The sequence below is a fragment of the Mastomys coucha genome, unplaced genomic scaffold (genome assembly GCF_008632895.1).
Source record: "Mastomys coucha isolate ucsf_1 unplaced genomic scaffold, UCSF_Mcou_1 pScaffold10, whole genome shotgun sequence".
Classification (NCBI taxonomy): domain Eukaryota; kingdom Metazoa; phylum Chordata; class Mammalia; order Rodentia; family Muridae; genus Mastomys; species Mastomys coucha.
Genome location: NW_022196892.1, coordinates 3,292,994 through 3,318,394, shown reverse-complemented (window position 1 = coordinate 3,318,394; position 25,401 = coordinate 3,292,994). Strand labels below are relative to the sequence as shown.

At 39.7% G+C, this 25,401-nt stretch overlaps 1 protein-coding gene across 7 annotated transcripts in view; it reads left to right on the top strand.

Moving 5' to 3' along the window:
- Fhit (fragile histidine triad diadenosine triphosphatase) overlaps positions 1–25,401 on the top strand; it is a 1,878,988-nt gene that overhangs the window by 386,213 nt on the left and 1,467,374 nt on the right. The gene's annotated exons all lie outside the window — the stretch shown is intronic.

Sequence of the window (25,401 nt, the reverse complement as noted above, 5' to 3'; positions counted from 1 at the left end):
CTTCTTCTTCTTCTTCTTCTTCTTCTTCTTCTTCCAGGATCTCCTACCAGCCTGGAACTCTCCAAGAAGGCTAGGATGGTTGGCCAGAATTCCCAAGAATCATCCTGTCTCTGTCCATTTCCCATGCCCCAGCTCTGGGATTATCAGCCTACCATGGTTAGATATTTTATGTGTATTCTAGAGATCTAACATGGGTATTCATGCTTGTCAGGCAAGCACTTAATCAACTGGGTTACCTTCCCAGTTCACTTTTTGATGGAGAAAGTTATCATCCTCTCCTGATGCTCTGTGATTTGGGATGCCTGTGCTGTGCCTCTGGCATCAGGGAGCCAGTCTTCTGAGATGCATCCCAGTTGAGGAGAACAGATTCATCTGAAGCCAGAATGTGACCTCCTCTGTCTTAGGGCTTCTATTGCTGCGATGGAACATCATCACCAAAATCATCTTACATGTCCTGATCACAGTTTATCATGAACAGAAGTAAAAGCAAGAACATAGGCAGGAGCTGAAGGAATAGCATGGAGCATGCTAATTACCAACTTTTTCCACATAGGCTTCTCAGTCAGCTTCTTATGGCATCCAAGACCACAATCCTAGGAGTGTGAATACCTACAGTGATCTGGACCTTCTACATTAATCACTAATCAAGAAAATGCCCTATAGGCTTGCCCACAAGCCAACCATGTTGGGGCATTTCCTTAATTGAGGATCCCTCTTCCAAAATGACTCCAGTTTATGTCATGAAGACATAAAACTAGCCAGCACATCCTCCATGCCTAAAGTATCAAGTGAGAGCTGTTCTACGGGGCTGTACCTGACAAAGCAAGCTTGGAAAAGAAGGCAAGTTTTTCTCCAAAGCATGTGAATGTGGATCTAATGAATACTGCTTAGGTAAAATCTGACAATATTACTGAGATCTGCTCTGGGTCAGGTCCTGTGAATAATGCTTTTGCGTCATCTTATTTAACTGTAGCAATTAATATATCCATTAATAAATACATGAAAGTTATGAGATGTTAGTATTGAAACAGTATCATAATGTAGGAGGGAAAAAAGAGATAAGTTTGTTATATACATATATGCAAATACACAGTAAAGCTCATCTCATTCCCACACATGCTCACATGCGTGCATGAGAGCACACACACACACACACCCCTACACACCCAGAGAGAGAGAGAGAGAGGGAGAGAGAGCTTAAAGAAACTAGTAGCATGTGGAGTGAAGGCCTTTCTTGCCTTACCTTCCTTTACCTGGACAGATTCAGTGATGGAAATTTGGTATTTCCTTAAAGTCCAGGTGGTTTGGATAAGCGTGTGTTTACATGGGTGCTTTTCTTTTTTTTCATCTTTTAGCCTAGCTGAGTTGCTTGTTCTCAAATATTTACTGTCAGCTTGAGTACACAAAGCGATATAACATGCATCCTACAGGTGTCTTAGAGCTCTTTAGTGGTATTTTGTTCTGTGCCACTGTCGGCCAAGGCCCTGGATTTAGATTTAAATCCTCTTCCTTAAAATATGGCTGTGTCTTAGTTGCTTGGCTCACTGGAATGCCTTTGTGTCATATTTTACATGGTATGACACATATATACATATATGTACACATACAAACATATGTTTCTAATTTCCTAGTTCTTCTTTCACAGTTTTCTTCCTATATGGCATGTCTTTACTGGTGATATTTAATTTATAAATATCTAAAATTGGGTGTAAAGTTGATAATATTTTAACATCAGTTTCTGATTCTTTCATTTATTTCCTGTGCATGTTATCTTATGCCATGCTCATTTTTTAATAATGTAACTAAGCAAAGACCTGTAGAATCCCCATATCCAGATCATCCCAAAGTCCACTTTTCTGGATGACTGGGAGAGTGAAGCAGCACAGCCCAAAGTGTTGATAACTCTATGAAAAAAATCCTTGGCAGAAAACATACTACACATTTCTTCTTTATTTTCCTTTTTTCTCCATTGTGGATACATGGCAAGTGCTTTACAACTGTCTGGTTCTGTAGCAGTCACTTTTCTTTATATTCAACACGGACAGACACTTCCATTGCCATGTTTCCAAATAATGTTTTAAAAATATTCCAGTCATCTGTGAGGTTGATCCAGACATCAGTCTGTGAATTCATTACTAGAATTTCATTTCGAGCAGGTTGAGATTTCTTGAAAATGTATGGGACAGTTGGATTTGTATTTTGCACTTTGAGACACATTATGGAAACTGAAGGATAGATATCAATACATAAATAGCAACTTTGGGAAGTGTTTACATCCCATCCATAAATCCCATGGGGCCCACGTGGTTCATTCAGTCTTAAGAATAATGCAGTATATGAAGTTTGTATATGAAGTTTAACTTTCCGTTTACTCATGACTTCAAGAACCTGGAAGTTTCTGTAGCTTTGCTTAATATTAATATTCTTCCCTGTGATACTCCCTCTCCAGTTCAGGAGCCAGGTAAATATTCACATTACTCATGTTCTCTCTGTGTCTCTGTCTCTGACTCTCCATCTCTCTCATTCTTGCTTCCCTTCACTCTCACTGTCACTTTCTCATGTTCTCTCTGTGTGTCTGTCTCTGACTCTCTGTCTCTCTCATTCTTGCTTCCCTTCACTCTCACTCTCACTTTCCCAATCCTTTGCACTCTCTTTCTTTAGCTCTCCTTCTTACTTTTTCTTCCCCTCCCTTTCTTTCCCTCTCTTCCTCCCTCCTTTCCTCAGTCACCCTCTGTCCCCCTCTTAGTCGCAGATATAGCACGGTTTGCTCTGCCTTTGGCCTTATGTGCCCCTCATCCCCCCTTCCGTTTCCCTGTTGTGTTTCTGTTTCCATTAACATAGTTTAAAAACAATGATATTTCTCTTAGAAACTGGGGTAAAGGGAGAAAGGTTACATAACATTAGTTTATTTTTACAGGAAATGGAACACATTTGTCTTTGTGATATTTAAAAATATAATGCTTATTAAACTCATTGTTAATACTAAGCTGGAAATAAAAAATATGACTTCTTTGAAAATAAATACCCCATTCACAGTGCATTTGATAAATAGAAACAGTAGAGACCAAAAGTGATGAAATTCATTATTTTTGAACAAATTAGAATATCAGAAAAAAATCCAGCAGATCACAAATTATAATACAGAGAACAAACACATACCCGGGGGAAATTGTCAGGATGTTATAGGCAACATTGGGTAATACAAAAGCTGTGTAGCAATAATGAAGACCAGACTGAATTCATAAATAAATTAAAACATTTTATGGTATTTGTTCTGATTTTGGAAGACTAAGAATGATTTTAACAAAATTTGGAAAATCATTATAGATATGAATGACCACATTTGAAAAGAAAAGGCTGGTTTATGATTTTAAAAGAGATCAGAGAGGCTGATAGCTACTTCTGTGTCTTCATAGAACTGATCTTATACTTGAGACGAGTGTTGGCTAGCCTTTAGGAGGAATGCTCACATGGCATTACAAGACAGGGGACTCGTAAGAACAAGACTTCATGCTTGCACTCCTGTAACCTGGAGGCAGGAAGAAACAAACAAACAAACAAACAAAAACCAAAAGAACAACAAAATGCTATGGTCATGCAGAGGGTTCTTTCTGCTCCAGTATCAAGAATTTTATCTGAAATGTATGAAAATCAATTGTCTAAATGGTGCAAAATGTCTTCATTCCTTTTTGTTGAGATGTCTGATTTATTTTCTTATTTCTAGAACTTACTCCTCATCTGTGTGCTAATAAGTTCATGCATATTTTAAATCGATTATCTAATCAATAGTGAAAAGTTTCTCCTTTTAAGTTTAACTGATTTAGCTTTTTGGCCAAATCAGAATGTTTAGATATGATTCTGGCAATAAGACACAATGATGCAAGCCTTCTTTTTGTTTTGTTTTGTTTTGTTTTGTTTTGTTTTGTTTTTCGAGACAGGGTTTCTCTGTATAGCTCTGGCTATCCTGGAACTCACTCTGTAGACCAGGCTGGCCTCTAACTCAGAAATCTGCCTGCCTCTGCCTCCCAAGTGCTGGGATTAAAGGTGTGTGTCAGCAAGCCTTCATGTTACTGTCAATGCATTTGCAAGAATTTACTTTTTACTAGAGAGAGTGAAGTTTTTACAAGATTATTCAGCCCATTAAAGAGTACTGCAGGACTTTACTGTGATCACAACAAATTGCATATAGTGCATTTGGGGGAAGTAGTTTGTGATATCAATAAATACAGTTCAAGTTATGCAATCACCCCTGCTGCTAACCCTCTCAATCTCAGTTTGGGCAGAAAAAGCTCAACCAGTTCACAGTCCACTACAAGATCTTATAAGCGAGTGAAACTTTCTTGTGGTCTCTTGAGATTGTGAGCTAGTTCCAAGACTAATGAAACATTTAGTTAGCATGCACACAACTGATCACTCTGTAATCAGTGATGTGTGTCTGAAACTAGTGATACTGGTGACAGTCTCCTGGATTGTTTTTCTTTAGGGGACAGGGTGCTCTTTTCTTCATGATTGGTCTGTACATTGGTATCATTGAAACATGACAACATGGCCTTTTATCCCATGTGAACAAAACCAGCCTTGAGAACATCCAATATTCAGGAACCATCTGAATGCCATGGTCTTGACTACATGTCACCCACAGAGAAGGATGTAATTCTGCTTTCTACTTACGCTTAAGTGGTGGTTTGAATATACTTGGCCCAGGAAGTGGTACTATTAGGAGGTGTGATCTTGTTGAAGGATGTTGAACTCTCAGTTCCTTTTGCACCATGTCTGTCTGGGCACTGACATTGCCACCTCCCCTTGATGATAATGGACTGCACCTCTGAACCTGTAAGCCAACCCCAATTAAATGTTGTCCTTATAAGAATCTCCTTGGTCATGGTATCCCTTCACAGCATGGGTTACCCTGAAACAGATTATGATACCCAATTCTATCTCACTTGTCTATAGTCTGTACTCCACTCCTGCAGCACCTACAAGCTGCATTTCCTTCCTGACTTTCTCCAGGCAGGTGGATGCTCAGCCTACTTTGGAATACCTCCCTACAGTGCAACCAAATGCAAGACTTTGGTGCTTCCAGGCTAGTATTGTAGCTGATAAGTTGGACTAGTCTGAAGGTAAGAGAAGTGGAGACTCTCAGGTTTTGGTTGGTGTACCTGAAGATTTAAAGAGATGCTTTTGTAGAGAAACATTTCTTCCAAATTGGGATACACAACAGTTTGTAGGAGTGCTCCCAGGGCTTTCACAGAAAGCCTTTTGGAATAAGCTAATGCTTTCTCCTTGGGATATTTTACCCATATTAACTTGAGTTAATTAACTTCAGGTTATCTGCCCCTCTGGTTTGTTCAAAGCCTGTTTCTCTTGCCTAGCAAAGAAAATAAATATATATCAAAGATTCATCTCATTTCTCTAGGATAATTAAGTAACTTCCTGATGTGCTAGTTGACTATGAGAGTTAAACGTTCACATGTCCTGATACCTTGAAAAGAAACCATTGTGTCTTAGCTGTGTCACTAACAAAATGGCTGTGTTGAGGGAGGCAATGTGTGAATGAAATATCACATTTGGATGTCATCTGGACTAAGCTAGAAAAGAAGTCACAGCCTGACTTTTTTTTTTCCTGGTAAGAGATCAATACTGTCTAGACATGGTCTCATTAGGACTGTGCATTGACTGGGGCCGACTGAGATTCCTGTAATCTGGGCTGGGGGATGGGCATCTATGTTGCCTAGTATTACAGAGATCTCCAGATTCGTTGGGGTCAACTTTCTGTCTTTCAACTCTGTTCAACAAACTGCTGGGTTTGCCAGAGGATGAATGATACCCATTCCTGACTCAGGTTCTGAGTCCTGCAAGTTCTGGGAAGTGTTCTCCATGATGCTCTCCATGGCTCATGACCATTGCACAGGGCACAGGGGTGCCGTTCTGACATCACCCTGTTCTCTACTCTCCAACCCAAGAGAGAGACGGAACTTGCCTCCTTTCTATCAGACTGCTGGTTAATTTTTACAAATTAGCTCTGCATGTATGGGGATAATAGGATGATAGTTATCCTTCTTATACTACTTAGTGGCTTTATTATTTATGACTACATTACAGCAATTTGAATATATTTTCAAGCCAGGGTAGTTTATGATTCTTACGTAGCTCTGAAGCTGAGATGTCCTCTATCCTCTCTGTTAGGTGTTGAGACTGTTGTATGTGCCTGGGATCCTAAGTCCTTCGTTTGTGGGTACTTATTGGCATTTTTCAAGGACATGAAGCAATGTTTGAGCCACTGGAAACAGGAGGTGACTGAGCCTTACCAGGCTTCTGGCAGTGGAATAAATATCTGTTATTTGTCCAGTGTGCTTACTTTCAAACTTTAGGCAAGATGAGCCAGACATTGAGAAATAATGCTGATTATGCAGGGGAACACACCAGATAAAAAGATCTTTCCCAAGAATCTAAGTGTTCCAGTAGATTAGCATTATCGATCACTCACTTCCCTCAGTCTACAGATGATTTCAGAATCCTGAAACTATTTTTCTCCCTTGTCTAGTATAATTACCAGAACAAGGAATAATCTAATTAAAAGACAACAAGGATGTGTTCTAATTGTTCTAATAAATTATGTAAATATACAGTGCGTGCAGTGCAGTAGCTTTTCAGTAGGAATGTATTCTGTAAACTGACAGCTGTTCCTTTACGCCACACTTTACAGTTTATTTCTTCTGAAAAATAACTTGTGATGGCATACTTAATTATTTAAAATATGCTGGATCTATAGTGATTTCAGCTTCCATGTGGTAAAATGGAATGAAGAATTGCATGTTGACTTCTTTAGATAAAACATTGAATTGTTTGGACAGAAGAAAGTAAAATAAAGATTGATAGAATTATGAAAGGAAAAAAATTAAAATAGTCTCATAATGACCTTTTATTATTTAAAATAGTTTAATTTCTTTTATTTTATGTGTTTGGGTACACACACACACACACACACACACACACACACACCATGTGCATTCCATGTGCGTTCCTGGTACGTTAAGAGGCCAGAAGAGAGTAGTGGATCCCCTGAAACTGGGTTTGGCAGAATTGTAACCAACCTTGTGGTGCTGGGTAATGAACCTAGGACCTTGGTAGAACAGTGGGTGCTTTTAACCACTGTTCTCCAGCCCTTAGATTTAATGATGTGCTTATTTGTGCATCCGTATGTGGCATATGTGCGTGTTGTCACAGAGGCCAGGAGTGTCAGATCACCTTGAGATTGAAATACAGGCAGTTCTGAGCTATTCAAAGTAGGTGCTAAGAGCTGAACTCGGGGGTGGATAGTACATGTTCCTAACCACTGAGGCATGTCTCCAACCCTGTCAGGACTTGTTATTTCATTATAAGGTACACTAAGTTCTGTGAGAGGCCATTAGTTGGTACAGTTCAAGTCCAGCAATGTACTACATTTTACTTATTTGTGTGTGTGTGTGTGTGTTGTTGTTGTTGTTGTTGTTGTTGCTGTGAACAAAACTCCTAGGACAAACAACTTAAGAGAAGAAAAGTTACTGTTGGATTATAGTTTCAGAGAGGTTTTGGTTCCTAATGGTAAGGAAGTGGGGACTAAGCCATGGTGGTGGGTGTGTATGGTGGGGCTTTTCATACCACAGCAGGTTAAGAAGCTGAGAAACAGGGGCCCAAACCAAGAATTTTTCTAGAACCTTCAAAGCTTTGTTCTTAATGATTTGCTTCAGCCAGCTAAGCCCCAGTACTAGTAGCTGGAACACATGTATAGATCCATGGGGGGACATTTCACAATTACATGGCATCATATTACATTGCATGTTGTTTATATAGGATATAGTATTATCTGTAAAGTCATCTCATGTTGTGGACAAAGTACACATCATTTCTAATAGGTTTGCTGCTTTGTTCCATGTACACCAGACTCCTTCTTTTATAATATAATTTTGGTGTGGCATGGTGCATAAACAGATGAGAAAGCAAGGCAGTACAGAAAAAAGAGTGTCACAAAAAATTCATTCAGGTAGAAAAAAAATATTTGTTCAAAAGTAAGGAATGTGTACTCAAAAATAAAAATATATACAGCCACTCTTAACCTGTTTGAGAATAGCACCTGTCCAAGTTGACTGTTGTTCTCTCTCACATACCTGCCCCTGAAACTTAATCAAAACGTTAACAAGTAGGAAATATCTCACTTCATATATAGCATGACTAGAGAGGATTTCTGGAAAGAAAACTTGATGGGAAAGACTTTGTGAGAATACATTCCCACCTCTGAAGGATTGACTCGTTCACATTGCCAAAGCAGTAAACACCATCCACTAGTGGCACTGTACACAGAGACAGCACTGTACATGCCAACACTACTATACACCTTGATAGCACTGTACACACTAACAGTTCTGTACACACTGATATCATGGTACACACAGACAGCACTGTGCACACTTGACAGTATTACACACACTGACAACATTGTACAACCTGACACTTCTGTACACACTGACAGCTCTGTATACATGGACAGCACTACAAACACCCTTGATAGGATAATACCCACAATATTCAAAGAAACAACACAGAAAACAACAGTATTTCATGAAAGATAAAAGATGCAAACTAAAAGAGTAAATATGTTAATGGAAATGGAACCCAATCATGTTTCTTCCCAGCCTGATTTGTGTCAGGCCCTAACCAGGGAGCTTGTTTTGGCTCCTTTTCCTGTCTGCTAATATAATGTAACCACTGACATCTTCATTTTTGATTGGCAGTTTTCAGATTTCATATTCTGTTAAGCAGTTTGACATTTGAGAACTGAAGAACCCGGGGCTTAAGAAATGGCTTATTGGTTAAGAGTCCTTGGTGGTTTTACAGAGGGCCTGAGTTCTGTTTCCTGCATACAAGTATGGCATCTCACAACTACCTATAACTCCAGCTCCAGGAGGATCCAATGCTTCTTGCCTCTGAGGATGCCTACACTCACATGGACATATACATACTTTAAAAATAATAAAATAAATTTAAAATAAACATAAGTGAATGCACACATAAGTAAATTAAAATGAAGATCCTCACTCCAAAATGTAAATAAAATCAAAGGGAATCTTGACACTTTATTTTATTTTATTTTATTTTATTTGTGTGTGTGTGTGTGTGTGTGTGTGTGCGCGTGCATGCACGCATGCACACATGCATTTGGAGGCCAGAGGTTCATGTAGGGCATCTTCCATTATTGTCCTTCACCTTATTTTTTGAGACAGGGTCTTTCTTTAAATTTGGAGAATAAGATTGGCTGAGGATCTTCTTGTCTCTGCATCCCCATCTTTATGCTTACAGACATAGACCACCTTGACAACTTTTTAAATCAGTTCTGGGGATCTGAGCTCAGGTTGCATATTTGTACCTCACACACTTTAGTGACTATGCCATCTTCTCAGTCCCCGGCTCTCTTCCATGTCTCCAAGGCCAAACATAAATGCCTCCTGAGAAGCAGCATGAAGGTGGCAAACATTTCTTTCAAACAGTTGGACTAAAAATAAACCAGGAAGTAGTTAAGTACTGTTGTTACCTTTCGTTATAATCTTCAGTTTTTTTTTTCTTCTCCTCTGAAATGATGGTTTAGTCATTGAAAGTGTGTTGGCTATAGTACTACAACTATTCAGCACCTACAGAAAGAGTTCTGTCTCCTTTCTTGAAAAGGCCCCAGGTGCCCGCCAAACTGTCAGTATGGCACCATAGAGCCAGCAACAATCTGAAGGTCTCTGGATACTGGGAATTTCTAGAAAGTGGAGTGTAAATTTGACAAAGTATATAAATGTATATTTCCTTCATAGTCAATGGCATTGACAAATTTTCCCTCGGTAAATGATGTGAAATGCGTGTTAGGAAATTTTAATGTTGTGACAGAGCTTTGGGAAAGTGGAAGGCCTGCCCTTCTCTTGGTGCTGCCACTTTGCCCTGATTCCAGTACGGTACTCCTTTCATTAGCCACTGAGACAATGAAGTCATCCAGCAGACAGTGCGGAGCATGTGCAAATTGGAGTGCAGGAGGCAGAGTTTTCTCTTTCTCTTTTTGGCCATTAACACACCCTAACACTTCAAAAACCAGATTCTCATTTATATCAGACTAAAGAGAATGCTAATAATTCAGTGAAAGCTAGTTTAAAGTCATATGTGTGTAGTAATCAGTACTTCAACTGTATACACAGAATAAAGTGGAGATGAGTGTCAGCACCCTACCTTGCCATCTTTCCCATACCATCTCCACCTGCTTCTAAGACATCCTGATCCTCTCAGACACCTGCCTGTTATATCTGACTTCTCTCCAAATGCACTCATTCCATTCTTTGACCAGTAGTCAAAATAAGAGTATTTCTCTCACTATCACATGTTGCTGTAATTTTTTTCACATGTCTGTTCCTCCTGCTAGAACCAGATTGTTCTGGTGACATTTCAATTCAAGAGGGTACCGTCTATTATACACTTTTCTTCTTGAGTTTCTGCTGACACTCAGCAATTTAAAGCTTCAGGGACTGAAAGAAAATATCAGTCAACAGTCAACCTAGAATCCTAAACCCATAGAAATGTCCTTCAGCAATGAATGGAGGAGTGAAAGGTTTCTTTTCTTAAAGGAAGGAAAACCAAGAGAATCTTCTGCCCACGGATCTTTCTAAAGAATAAAAACCATTAAAATGGAATCCTGGAACACCAGAAGGAAAAGACACAATGATCTTGACAGTTGTAAATGGTGTTCAAAGATTGAACACTCTGACAAGGACTTGAAGCAGATATGTAGAAAAAAGTTAGGATTATCATCTTATGAATAGAGGTAAGGATACAAAGAGAGATTGTAATTCTTATTTAAACTGGCATAATGAAGATACCAAGAATCAATTCATTTTATGAATATATAATATGATATTTAACACATATACTAAAACTGTGCAAAGTGGTGCTCTAAAAACACTTTAGATATACCAAATAAGTTACTCAAATGTTCAACTAGCTCACAAAAAGTATGGAAAATATAAAGAACAAATACAAAAAGTGAAGAGGACAAACAAAACATAAGATGTTCTTAAAATATAGCAAATACATAGCCAGATGTTTATTAATAATCTCATAAGCTAAGTATGGAACTTAGCTGAACTGTTATCAGACTGTAAGAACACTTCACTTGAAACAACTGGAGGTAGACTTAAAGCACAATAATAAAAGGTGTGTGTTATAAAAAACCTTAATACAAATAAAGCAGGAATAGCTGATTCTCTCTGAAAATCAGTGAAGCTGACAAACCTCCAAACAGAGAAGACTAAATATGAGGCATGAAGTAAGGGTCATCACTACAGACACAACAAACATGAGGATGACAATGACGGATCACGGTATTTATCCAGCATTTGACAATGTAGTGAAATACAACACTATCAAATTCCTGAAGTTGACCCATAGGAAATTGATAATATAAATAGCTAATTCCAACTAAGGAAATTGAATTCATCTTTAAAAAAAATGTACAATGCACAAATGTTTAGACCTAAGTACATTCATTGAGGAAGTCAATTTTATACTATTTCTTTCTTGCTAATTTTATAAACATATTACCAAGATTTTCCCAAAATCAAAAGCAGTGCAAAAACTAAACAAAAGCTACATTGCTACAACTCTGGTAAACATATAAATGAAAACTCTTAATGAAATTATAGCAAAAAAATTTAAAAGAAAAAGAATTATACATCATGATAAAACTGACTGTATTTCACAGATGCAAGCCTGTTCCCTAGTAAGTGAATCAATATAATTTTGGTTAATTATTAAAAAGCTAATCGATATAATTTGTCATATAAACAGAGGTAACCAAATCACAAAAAAAAAAAAAAAAAAAAAAAAAACAACCACACATGGTATGCATTCACTGAAAAGTGGATATTATTAGCCCAAAAGCTCAAAATACCCAAGATACTATTCACAGACCACATGAAGCTCAAGAAGAAGGAAGATCAAAGTGTGGATGCTTCAGTTCTTCTTAGAAAAGGGAACAAAATATTCTCAGGAGCAAATATAGAGACAATGTGTAGGGCAGAATCTGAAGGAAAGGCTATTCAGAGACTGCCCCACCTGGGGATCTATCCCATATACAATCACCAAACCTAGATACTGTTGTGGATGCCAAGGAGTGCTTGCTGAAAGGAGACTGATATAGCTGTCTCCTGAGAGGCTTTGCCAGAGCCTGATTAATACAGAAGTAGATGCTCACAGCCAACCATTGGACTGAGCATGGAGTCCCCAATGGAGGAGTTAGAGAAAGGACTGGAGGAGATCAAAGAGTTTGCAACCTCATAGGAAGAACAACAATATCAACCAACCAGATCCCCCAGAGCTCCTAGGGACTAAGTCACCAACCAAGGCGTAAACAGGAAGGAACCCATGACCCCAGCAGCATATGTAGCAGAGGATGGCCTTGCCAGGCATCAATGGGAGGAGAGGCCCTTGATCTTGTGAAGGCTTGATGCCCCAGTGTAGGGGAACTCCAGGGCAGTGATATGGGAGTGAGTGGATGGGTGGGGAAGCACCCTCATAGAAGCAGAGGGAGAGGAAAGAGATAGGGGGTTGCGGAGGGGAAACTGGGAAAGGGGATAACATTTGAAATGTTAATAAAGAAAATACCCAATTTAAAAAAATAAGAGAAATATAATCAATAAGCAAAGTATTTAACAAAATTCAACACTGGTTTTTGAAAAGAAATTTCAGAAGTGATGAAATTTAAGGGAACTTCCTCAAGTTGTTAAATAGTATCTATAAACCCACCACTTATCTGTGAATGACTGGGTGGGCCAGAGTAAGGACTGCATTCATGTCCAAAATTACATGTAAGTTTCTTGTCTTTCCTTCTAAAATCTTAGTTTATATAAAGGCAAGATTATGCTGAAAGTTATTTGCCAACAAAGTAATTGGAGTAATTAAAACAGTGTTAAAGAAGTACAATGGAGTTGAAAGAATCGGTTTGCCCCACTTTGAGACTGAGTATGATGCTATGCATTAGTATTCATGAAGAAACAGATATGTAACTTCATGGAATGTCTCCTTAGAAAAAGAGAAGACAAGCTACAGAGTAAGAAATATTTTCAAACTGTGTTCCTAAAAAGAAACAAAAGAGCCTGGTGATGGTGGCACACACCTTTAATCCCAGCATTTGGGAGGCAGAGGCAGGCAGATTTCTGAGTTCGAGGCCAGCCTGGTCTACAGAGTGAGTTCCAGGACAACCAGGGCTACACAGAGAAACCCTGTCTAGAAAAACCAAAAAAAAAAAAAAAAAAAAAAAAAAAAAAAAAAAAAAAAAAAAAAAAAAAAAAAAAAAAAAAAAAAAAAAAGAAACAAAGGAACGAAAAACCCTTGTATTGGAAAGACACAAACCAATCCCAATATCAAGTTGAAAAAACACTAAAAAATGGATAAAATGTGTTAGTATGTCCCCACAAAATATTCCCACCAACTGGAAACAAGATTGTGCTCCAGTAAGCTAGTAGCTAAACAAGTGGTAAATTCCTCCTGTGGGTACTACTGAGCAAGGAACTTGATATGTGTAAGTAGATGTTAAATAATTAAAATAGTAGGAAAAAAGACTCATAAAATTAATGTTCATGTACTGGAGTCTGACTTTTTGGCTGGGAGATAGCTTATCTGAACAGAACCCTTTAAGTTTATGTTGCCTGGAAATGCTGCAGCCATCTTAGTTTACATAAGTATACACCATATTGTTTGATGATGATGACGTTGCCTAAGAACTGTTATCAGAATGGGTCCCTGTTGGTAGGCAATGAATGACTATAATTACAGAAGCAGCTTCAAAAGTCAGAGGCTGATTTAGAAGGGGGCTGGGGTGGGCTGATGGTGCGATTCCAGAAAAGATCAGGAATTATTGTCACTGTGAATTAAGTGGGAGTTAAGGAATATTAAGTGAACATTGAAGAGATTCTAAATACCCATGGAATCCCTCAGTCCTTGCCCCCTGTAGAGCTGGGACCAGTCTTCTCACTCCCCTGTCAGCCTCAGGAGGAAGGCTAGAGAGAGTAGCCCAGGGCATGCAAAGGTCAACAGAACCGCAAGGCACCAGGAGGCCTAAATGGAAGACTCCATTATGGGATCCTGTTCATTCCAGGTCTAGATGGACCCTGTGTTAGGAAATTTGTCCGGCCTAAGAAAAGAAACTTAGAAATACCAATAACCATGGCTCTTCTGAGCCACTGCCACTAAGATTGTGTGGTTCAACTCTTATGAAGTAGTACTAATGCTAGCTACTACTGACATGTGGGCCCTCAACATTCATAGGAACTATGAGCTAAGATTGGCTATAAATATAAAGAACACTCTGAATCTTGAATGCTTAACATAAAAATTTTAATGTATCATAAATTTTATTACATGTTGAAATATTTTCAATCTGTTGAGTTAAGTAAAATGTATCTTAAAAAGTAATTTCTCAAATGAATAAGAGAACAGATTTCTTCTCTAGTGAGAGCAGGAAACTCAGGTTTGTGCAGCTTAGAACAACACTATATCAACCCAAAGGGAAGGACTACCCAATTGTGCCGGGCAGTGGTGGCGCATGCCTTTAATCCCAGCACTTGGGAGGCAGAGGCAGGCAGATTTCTGAGTTCGAGGCCAGCCTGGTCTACAGAGTGAGTTCCAGGACAGCCAGGGCTATATAGAAAAATCTTGTTTCAAAAAAATGAAAAAAAAAAAAAGATTTGTGTCACACAGCAGATAGATGTGAGCTCTCTGTTCATATGTTCTTTTGTGCCTGTCCTTAGTGTCCATGTGTCATATGTTCTTTTGCGCCTGTCCTTAGTGTCCATGTGTCATATGTTCTTTTGCGCCTGTCCTTAGTGTCCATGTGTCATATGTTCTTTTGTGCCTGTCCTTAGTGTCCATGTGTCATATGTTCTTTTGTGCCTGTCCTTAGTGTCCATGTGTCATATGTTCTTTTGTGCCTGTCCTTAGTGTCCATGTGTCATATGTTCTTTTGTGCCTGTCCTTAGTGTCCATGTGTCATATGTTCTTTTGTGCCTGTCCTTAGTGTCCATGTGTGGCATCAGACGGGATGCTTGGGTATTAGTCTTTGCCTTCCACTTTGTTTAAGAAAGGCTTTCTTGTGTGTGGCTGAGTATACCAACCAGGCTGGCTGGCTCATGTGCATCCGGAGATCTTCCTGTCTCTGCTTCCCACTTTACCTTTAGGCACATTAAAGACAGCATTACTGCTCCTACCTTTATGTGAGTTCTGGGGTTTAGACTCCTCACTCCTGTGTGACAATAGCTTTACTCACTGAGTGATCTCCCCAGCCCTGAGGCTCTTTTTTTGTTAAAAAAAATTACACACACACACACACAGACACACACACACACACACACACATACTCACACACACACTCACACATACACACACACTCACACACACATACTCACACATACACACACTCACACACACATTCACACACACTCACACACACATACACACACACACACACACACACACACACACACACACACACACACACACTGCTGAATGGCAGGGTAGGCTGTCTTGATAGTTATATGAATTCTTTCATTTTCCAGTTTATCTTGAACCACGAATTAAATTATCCCAGACATTGGGACATAGGAACGATATCATTTGACTATTACTGCGAGGTCATCATGTATTTGAGCTATTCTCTAAGAAAGAGAATCCAGAATCCACAGTTTAGTAACTGTGATTTAGGGAGCTGGAATGTGGCTCAAAGGATAACAGTCTCATGTACAAACACATGGGGACCTGGGTCTGGATCCCAGGAACTATGTGAAAAGTTGGCCAAGGCCATGTGCCCCTCTAATGCCAGCACTGCTTGTGGGCATGGTGCAGAGGGGAGGGTGGAGATGGGAGGAGCATCCCTAGAGGTTGCTAGTTGCCAGCCAGAGGAAATGGACTTCAGGTTTGTTGAGAGAACATGTCTCAAGGGAGTAGAGAGTGGAAGAACAGGATGCCCTGTGCCCTCCTTTGGCCTCTGCATGTTCATGACACAATACACATATATTGCACAGATGTGCACTATACACACACACATACACATACAGAGAAAGAGACACAGAGAAAGAATCAGAGACAGACAAGACAGGCAGAGACAGGTTATGATTTATGTCAAATAATTAAATGATTCTGCACGTTTCCTTATCTTTAAAACAGGAATCAAAAGAACAGTATTGGGAAGGTCCATGTGAATATCTCATGAGTCAGTGTGATAAAATGCTTAGACAGTGTCAGGCATAGAGCAAGCCTTCTCACAGTGGGCTAGCGACCACTGCCTCTGTAACCACTAGGACAACCTGTAAGGTAAGTACAGGTGGTATCTGACTTGAGGTGATGTGGCTTAATGATTTTTAATTTGATGAAGGTACAAAACCAGTATGCATTCAATGGAAACCACACTTCAAATTCTCCATGGAGATCTCTTCCTGGGGTAGTGATAGGTGGGTATGATTCTGTCTCTTATGCTAGGCCACAGAAGTGAGCATGTTTCAATCAGCCATGAGACCCTGAGGGGACTATGTCGCTAAGCTAGGATGAATAGTCAATGCATTTTCTACTTAGGGTATCTTTAACTTGTGATGGCTTTTCTAGAATCTACATGTACCATAAGCCTAGGAGCACCTAGTGTATGCTTAGAGTGTATGCTTAGAGAGGAAACTACCGCCTGGGCCTAGAAAAGCTCCAATGTTGAGATGTTTCTATTTTGCTATCGTGCCTCATAAATTGTAGCCCCTGGTTGCTGGAAGCAGCTTTCTAGTACACCTTTGGGGACTTGTATATACAGTGTCTTGCTAAGGGCTGGGTTCTGGGTGGGAGTTTTTATGTTGGAATCCTGATCTCACCTCTACAGTTGGTGGGTATAGGTAAGCTGTTCTCTACAAATGTGGTCAAGGCTATCTTCGAAAGACTCATATATTTAAGTTTGGTCTGCAGCTCATGTTCTGTTTGGCTGTACTGGATTCTTCAGGATGTGAGGTCTAACTGGGAGAAGTTAGGGCATTAAGAGAATGTCCTTGAAAGGGATATGGGCACACAAACCTTCTTGCCTGTCCTTTTACTTCTCAGCTACTGTATATGCACAGTTCTCCTTCATCTCCCACTGTGGTACACTGTAGTGCCACTGGCCCCAAGTAACAGAGCCAAGTGACCATGGCCTCTAAGGCCATGAGCCACTCCTTCACAGGGACTCAGACATTCAGTTACAGCCTGGCAAAACTGATTAGCATGCTCCTTACCTGCCTTTCTGTCACATGGTGTGGTGGAAGTTCCTCTCTTAAAGGTTATTGTGCAGGAATGAACCAGCTGCTAGAAAAATCCTCTGCATACCAAATGCCCCGTATTTGTTAATTGTTATGCTTGCTGCTTTTTACTCTAAGTATGAACTAGACCTCAGAGCTCCTTGGTGGTTGAGCTAAGACTGTAGGCCCTTCTCGGTACCCTCTCTACTCTGGGACATAATTGCTTAGTTCTCATTTATCTTTTCAGAGTCTAAATGTAGAAAGTCAGAGTTGTTAGTGAAGATTTCTAGAAGAACATTTTCTAAGGGGGGAAAAAACCCCTTTAACTGCCAAGTCCAGGGATTTAGGATGTGGCTTGGTGCTGAAGTAATTGGCTCTCTTAGTCTTGCATTAGAAGAGATTCTTTTTCAGAGTGTAAGGTTGAGAAGTATAAGGGGAACTCTCACATTCTGGTAATTGCTCTAAGGGATAACTTACCTTAAAAAAAAATGTTATTCAGCTGCTGCTCCTTCCTCCCCCTGCCTTTTGAGAATCCCATCAGCTATCCTAACCCCCACCCCCTCTCTCTCTCACTCTGAATTTCCTCTTTAACTAGTAACAGTTGCCTCAAGTACCATTTCTTAACATTCTCTGTGCAGTTTTAGCAATTTGTTTGGGGGAGTAGTGTGTACACATTAGCACTGGGAGGGGGGGTTCTTAGGAAAATGCAGAAGTAATTTACCCGTCAAGATTTTCTATCTGCCAGAGAATCAAGGCATGATGGAAGCTCCTTGAAGCACGCCGTATTGTACACTGCTTGTGGCTGTTAAATTACTTTAGCATATAGTAGATTGACCACACTAGGGTAGCCAGAGATTAATTCAAAGGGTCCCATTAATATGTTGGCTCTAGAATGAGATATTTAATATTTCTTCAGCTGCAATGTGTGTGTGTGTGTGTGTGTGTGTGTGTGTGTGTGTGTGTGTGTGTGTACATATACAGGGCATGTGTGTGTGTGTGTGTGTGAATTGAATTGAATTAGCATGAAATCAGAACTTTAAAGCACTCTGGTATTTTAAAAAATGTCTTTTAAATTCACTTCCATCTTCCTGATAGTTAACCAGACAGATCATTTTATAATTTGTTTTCCCTGTGCAAGAAAAACAAAAGGACAGACAGGGTTTTCATTTGTCTTTTATGTCTTCCCCCAAACCAAGAAAACATTAGGAAATTGCAATGAGTATATTCTCATTAAGCTATAGAAAAGCTTAATGTTTCCCTCCATCAGGCACCAGTTCAAACTCTGACATTTCTCTTGGTTATTCTAGCACTAGAGTAACAAAGAAGAATATTCTGATATTAAGACACATTTCCAGATATAACTAATGCTGTCTTGTCATGTGGCTGTCTCTGGTTCTTCAGGGACATTTGGGGTATTAAATAGAAATCATACTAAACTCTTCCCCTACCCTGCATTCTCCCTCATAATTGGGAATGTTGGCAAGCATATGGAAAGAAAAAGATTTTTTCTTCACTACTTTGGTTTTTGGCAGGGACAGACCCTTGCAACAAAGGTTTACTTAATGGGGGGGGGGAAATAAAAGAAGCTTAACAGTATGTGTTTCCCATGAGAGATACTCAGAGATGCTTTGAGTTCAGGTTCAAACACCACTGCAAGCCTAGCCAATGATGGCCATTTATGGCTAGATCCCCAGGAAGGCCGTGGTAAACAGAGTGAAGTTTCCGGTATAGATTTCTTTCTGTGATTTCATGGGGCACACATCTACAGGGATTTAGAGTTACTCTATCAACATGAACTTCTCCTAAAAGTGTTTCTGTTTAGACAGTATTCTCTCACTGTAGATTAATCTTTATGCCAAAGGAACAACACTCTTGGAGCAGTGCACTCTAGTCTCCTATAGTCACGTTTTGTGGTGGAATTTTGATCTGATTGGATTTTCCCCATTCCTAATGTACCCGAGTTGAGTCAGGAAGCTTGTGTTTTTCAGTCTTCAATGAGCAACTACTGTGCAAACTGCAAGAAGCACATTGGAGCATTTTACCTTATGTTAGGACTAAGATACAGTGACACATGTACTTCTGTGCCTCTCCCCATCCCTCTCCTCTCCTCCCCTCCCTTCTACCTCTTCTCTTCTCTTCTCTTCTCTTCTCTTCTCTTCTCTTCTCTTCTCTTCTCTTCTCTTCTCTTCTCTTCTTCCCTTCTATCAATTTAAAAAGAATCTGTAGCTATTATATGCATATGTTGTATGTAACATAATAATTAACTAGGAAATAGAAATGTGTCTGTCCAGCAGTGTGAGTTGTTAGGTCCATGAAATGAACTAATTTGATGCAGATATCTTGGTCAGGAAGGCATTATTTGTCCTGTGAAGCATTGGGGTCCTAATGGGAAAAAGAAAAATCATAGAATTTTTTTCTTTCTTTTTGCTGGTGCTATTACTGCATATTCTAGGAAAACCTGGGCTGGATAGCAAATTCCAAGCTATCCTACTAAAAAGTTAGCTTTGGAGACAAAGCTAAAACTTTGTCTCCAAAAATGATAGTAAAATTAATAACAGGTGGGATGTGTTGACTCCAAGATGAATGCTAACTGTAGCATACTTCTCAAACACAGGAATAGGTGTTGAGAAGTAAGAGCAAGACCAGGTTCATCTCTGTCTTGACTGGTGTTCCTCTGAAATTCAGCAGTATCTGGTGATTCACATAAAGTTCTACTAAATCTGATAACTCATAGTATGGTTTTCTGCTGACTTTGAGTAACGGTGAGGAGGGTCTGTGTTTGTATTCTTAGGAAACCATTCTTCTGCCTCTTGCTTGCATCTTCCTTATGCAGCTGGTCCCAGATCTAACACAGTTTCTTTCTTCCTTTCTCTCTCTCTCTCTCTCTCTCTCTCTCTCTCTTTCTTTCTTTCTTTCTTTCTTCCTTTGTCTATTTACTCCCATCATTCTACTTTCAACTTGAAAGAAATGGAATCATCCTATTTAACCAGTGTCTGCTGGAATAGCTCTCTGGAGATTTATTATTTTCTTATTGTTTTAGAATCCCAGATCCCAGCATTGAGTCTGACACTTATATACTCAATAAATACTTCATTAAATGAATGAAAGTATTCAATTACCAAACAATGCAGTGCATGATGTTTTAAATGAACCTTGAATGGCAGTGAGGATGGTGGGTGAAAATGAAGATCTGGTTAAATATAATGATTGTGACTCCAAAAAGGACAGAAGGTGATAATCATGTCTGTCCTGGTTTTAACCATGTAGCATGCCCTTTGCATGAATCATGCATGAAATCCCCTGATAATTCCTTTGAGAAGGAAGAATATAAACCCTGCTTACCAATGGGAACACAGTGTGAAGAGCAATGGCCTGTACCTGTTTGACTTATAAGTCTCAGGGTCCAAACACACACCCTTAACCACAATGCAAGATTGGATCCTATTTGCTAAAAAGCATTCACAGGCCTATAATCTTGGTTGTGTTTTTATCTAGAAATGGAAACATAAAACCAAAGGCCAGAGAACTCTTCATTTTCAAGGGGTTGAAAAGCATCATCCATCCTGTTAGTAGAGATGGCACCCGGCTGAGTGCTCTCTGCAAGTACTTCTCAGTGTTTGTCACAGCACACAACATAATTATGATCACTTACGCAGACAAATTAAACTATTCTGTGTAGAAGAGGCTCTGAAAAGTGTATTCTAAATGTGGAAGCATGTCTAGCATTGTCCAAGTGAAAGGCACAAAATTACACACATCTATAACATATTCACATCTCTCTCTCTCTCTCTGCCTTGTTTATTTTCCTGTTAGAAATCAATCCAAACCATTTGTGCAAACTGATCTGTATAATGACACACAAAATGATAATATCTGAATATCGAGAATATGACATGAGCCAAGCAGTTGAGGCAAATCCAACCTTGGATTGGTACCTTCTGCTTTGTAGCTGCCTGTGTGGAAAGACTTGGTATGGTCAAGAAATCAAGGCTGTGCTGCCTTTTCAAAGTTATAAGCTAAGGCCTCTGAAGTAAGCTCGTAGATAATGCACTTTCAAACAAATGGTATCTATGGGTTCAAAATTGGAGGCTCAGGTCAGGCTTGCGTTTCACGATGGTGAACTTTCCTGTAAGGTTTTTTTCTCCTCTGTAGAGTCTCCCTCCAGGAAGACAGGACCCTTCTTCACAAATGCCAGCCCTTTGACGGGTGACCCCCTAGGTTCAGAGAAGGTCTTTTGATTATGAGTGACCAAAATGAGTTATCCTTAAAGCAATCCCATTTTTGAAAGTAAAGATTCTACTTTATAGGAGGAAAAACCTTGTCTCCAGCCCTAGAACATATAAGGTTAATAATGAACATGCTGCAAGGAAAGAAATTTGAAAAAAGCAAAATTACTAAGTCGGCGGAGGACTAATCAAGCATATTGTTCCCTTGATTCTAGAAAATTGCAACAAGTATTTCCGAAAGGTTGGAAAGAGGTCCATGGAATACATTTTTGGTTTACTCTGTCAGCAAACCTGTGTTCCTCTCTTCCCTTTGGTGTTAGTGGCTCTAGGAATTGGGGTGGGGAAGGGTGCTGGCATTCTGGGATCCACTGGCACAGGGCTCCTTGTCCCTCCCGATGGCATTTGTTTCCCTGTTCTGGATGAACTTCCATGCTGTTCTGCAGGCTGAGGCAGCCTGAGATGAGTCAATGTTGGTCTCTACTTGTAAGGCAGTGGGAGAACAGCCATCGAGAGGCTGAGGTTCTGGCTTTGATCCCCAGCACCACAAACAAAATAAACAACAAGGAAAGTAAAGCTACAAGAGCAAAACACCCCACAGTTTGGAATTCTGTCTTTTAGAAAGCAAACTCTTATGACCATTTTAAATTCACTCCAAGACCCTCTCTGGCCCTCTCTGACCCTCCCTCATCCTCCATTGCCCTCTGTAACTTTCCCTAACCTTCCCTTATCATACCTGACCTTCATTGACTCTCCCTGACATTCCCTGATCCTCCCTGGTCCTCCCTGATTATCTCTGACCCTCCCTCACCCTCTCTGGTCCTCCCTGCCACCCACCCACCCAAACTTGCCTCCTTCTCCCACCTTTACTGTCTCTTTCTCCTTGGCCCCACTTCTCTCCTCTCTTCCATTTTTCCCCTGCCCCCTCCACTCATCTTTCCTCCTTTCTTTTATTAGAAAAAAAAACTGTAAAGTACAAACAGGTACAAAAATGAAACCATAAACATCCAGATTTCCAGTATCCAAGACAATCTTCTGGCTTTGATCCCCAGCACCACAAACAAAATAAGCAAATCTTTTTATTAGGCAGATTTGCTTTCAGAGTTTTGCTTTTTTTTTTCTTTCCCTTTCTTTTCAAAAAGCTTATTGATGGACCTTGATTCCCTATAATTTCCTGTCTTTTCTTTCTCTCTTTATTCTCTCTGACATATTCACTTCCTGCTCCAAATCCTGTGACTCTGGGTGTGTCCCAATTCATTCTTTGTATTTTCCCATATGTATATGTATATTCACAAGAATATGTATAATTGTGTTTGTGTGCTTCAAGTTCTTTTTGTTGTTTAATAATTATTTATGATGTGAAATGTATACTTATATGAATTCCCTTTAAATCTGTTGCATACTACATGTGAAACAAATTTTACTTACCCATTTCCTTTGGGGAGTGAATTTTTAGATCATTGCAAAGTTTTTTTTGTTTGTTTGTTTTTTGAGATAGGGTTTCTCTGTATATCCCTGGCTATCCTGGAGCTTACTTTGTAGACCAGGCTGGCCTGGAACTCAGAAATCTGCCTGCCTCTGCCTCCCAAGTGCTGGGATTAAAGGCGTGTGCCCACTGCCTGGCTGCAAAGTTTTGTTATACTAAAAAGTGTTATGATAGTCTTCATAGCATGTACCTCCTTGTATGCATGTTTATCAAGCCCTGCACATCTGCCAGGTCGAATCACTATGCATGGAATTTTTAATACTGCTTTTGATAAATACAATAAAAGCTCTCACTAGAATAATGTTTCAACTCGTGATTCTGCCAGGAGTAATTGGAATATTACATTATTTTCCTCACATCTTGGACAACATTGAATTTTGCCAGGCCTTTTCATGTTAACTATTTGGGATGGAAGGAAATGAAATCTTATTATTTTAATTTCCATTTTCTTGCGGACTGCTGACTGAGCTTCTTAAGTTCATGATCCATTGTAGTTTCTTCTTTGAACAACTCCCATTTCTCTGTTGTGCTTCTCTCTGTCTTTTTCTTGACTTTAGGAGGTTTCTTATAGATTCTGGTTTCTTAGTACATGTCTGCCAAATATGTCCCCTGTGTCTTTATCATGACTGGCTCTTCGGGAGATTACTTCTTTACATAGTTAGTACTGTTGAATTGTCTTGCTATCTAGTTTAATCCTCTACATCATTAAGAAGTCAGGAGTATGCCTCTGCCTCCAGTGTGTTGTCAGTCATTTGCATCCTTGGAGTATATAGCCTAGAGCTGTCCAGTCCCCACTCCATCCACACAGACTAGCTACAATTTTCCTTTTCAGATTTCCACAGGAGATTTCTTAGTAATCATATCTTTAGTTTATTCTCACTGAAGAGCCAGGGGAGACCTTACAACAATGCAAGCCAGCTCTTGGTCCAACTCAACTCAGAACCTTACAGTGACTTCATCCAGTGCAGCAAATAAAAGCCCAGGTGATAGCAGTGGTCCATTGTTCTGAGCTGCTGGTTCCTATTTTCCCATCCCCTGTGAGGCTGGCCTCTTTTTTACAACCATACCAGTTTCCCTCCCAGTCTACCAACACTGTCAGGCACATTGTGTACCCTCTGCCTGGAAAATGTCTTTATTCACAGCTGTCTTTTTGTCTGCTTTCTGCATCTCATTTGGGTTTTGCCTGAGATGTTTATGCCTAGTGAGATCTTTCTTAATATCCTTGTTTAAAAATGTAAACATCTCCCCAGATTCACTGTGCTCATTTTATACGGTAGCACTCAAAACATAGAAGCTTGAGATGTCTTTTTGTCTGGCAGCTCTTGAGATTGTCTGTCTGAAATCAGAGTGTCATTAGGACCATATTCCAAGGAGAAAGCTCCTTGGGAATAGATAGGTTGGGGTCATGCAGATGGGATTCCACCTCTTGCTGGCTTCTGGTGGCTTGCTAACAAAACATGGAATCCCTTGCCTTGCAGTAGCCTTACCTTAGCTCTGTCATCAGGGGCAGTCTCCTGCTGTGTCACTGTCTTCACATGGTCTTCCTCTTAGACATAAGCCACTCCTGTTGAATATGACCCATCCCATACTAGTATGATACCATCTTAGTCTTTGTCTTCAACAATCATATTCTGTTCTCAGGACCTGGAAAATTAGAACTCGGTCTCAATCTCTGTCTCTGTCTCTCTGTCTCTGTCTCTCTGTCTCTGTCTCTGTCTCTGTCTCTGTCTCTCTCTCTCTCTCTCTCTCTGTGTGTGTGTGTGTGTGTGTGTGTGTGTGTGTGTGGTGGGAGGAGGGGGAGGTAGGGAGCAGGCAGAGGACATTTCTCAGAGCACTTAGCACCATTTAATTCCTCAAGCACATGACATATTTATTTTATTTGTCTCTTTTCCCTCTTTTCCCTCTATGAGGATACAGGTAGCATGTGAGGCTTTTATGTTCACAGATATAGAAAATACTGCATGGTAGCTCTGGAGCCTTAGTAAATATTTGCTGTATAATGGATGAATGATTTCAATCTCATGAGCAGAGCAAGTATCATGATATGGAGCAAAATAATTAGATTTTAAAAAGGAAATAATGACTCTTCCAAAAATCCCAGAACTAGTGTCTGTTACTTTGGATTTTTTTTTTTTTTAATTTCAAAACCAGGCCTATGAAGGAGAAGAAGAGGGATCGATTACATCAGAGAGAAGCTGGCCAGTGGGGATGCCATTGAGTCATTGTTGAAAATTAGAGTCTGTTGGTCTCTTAGTCACTTTCTCATAAGGAAAAAAAAAAGTCCTCTAAATTGTATCCCTCATATATTATTATGCCCATTTGACAGAGCTAGAGTGAAAAGATCAATTGGATTAGCAGCTGTGTAGGTTTTAATTCTAGGTAGCTGTAC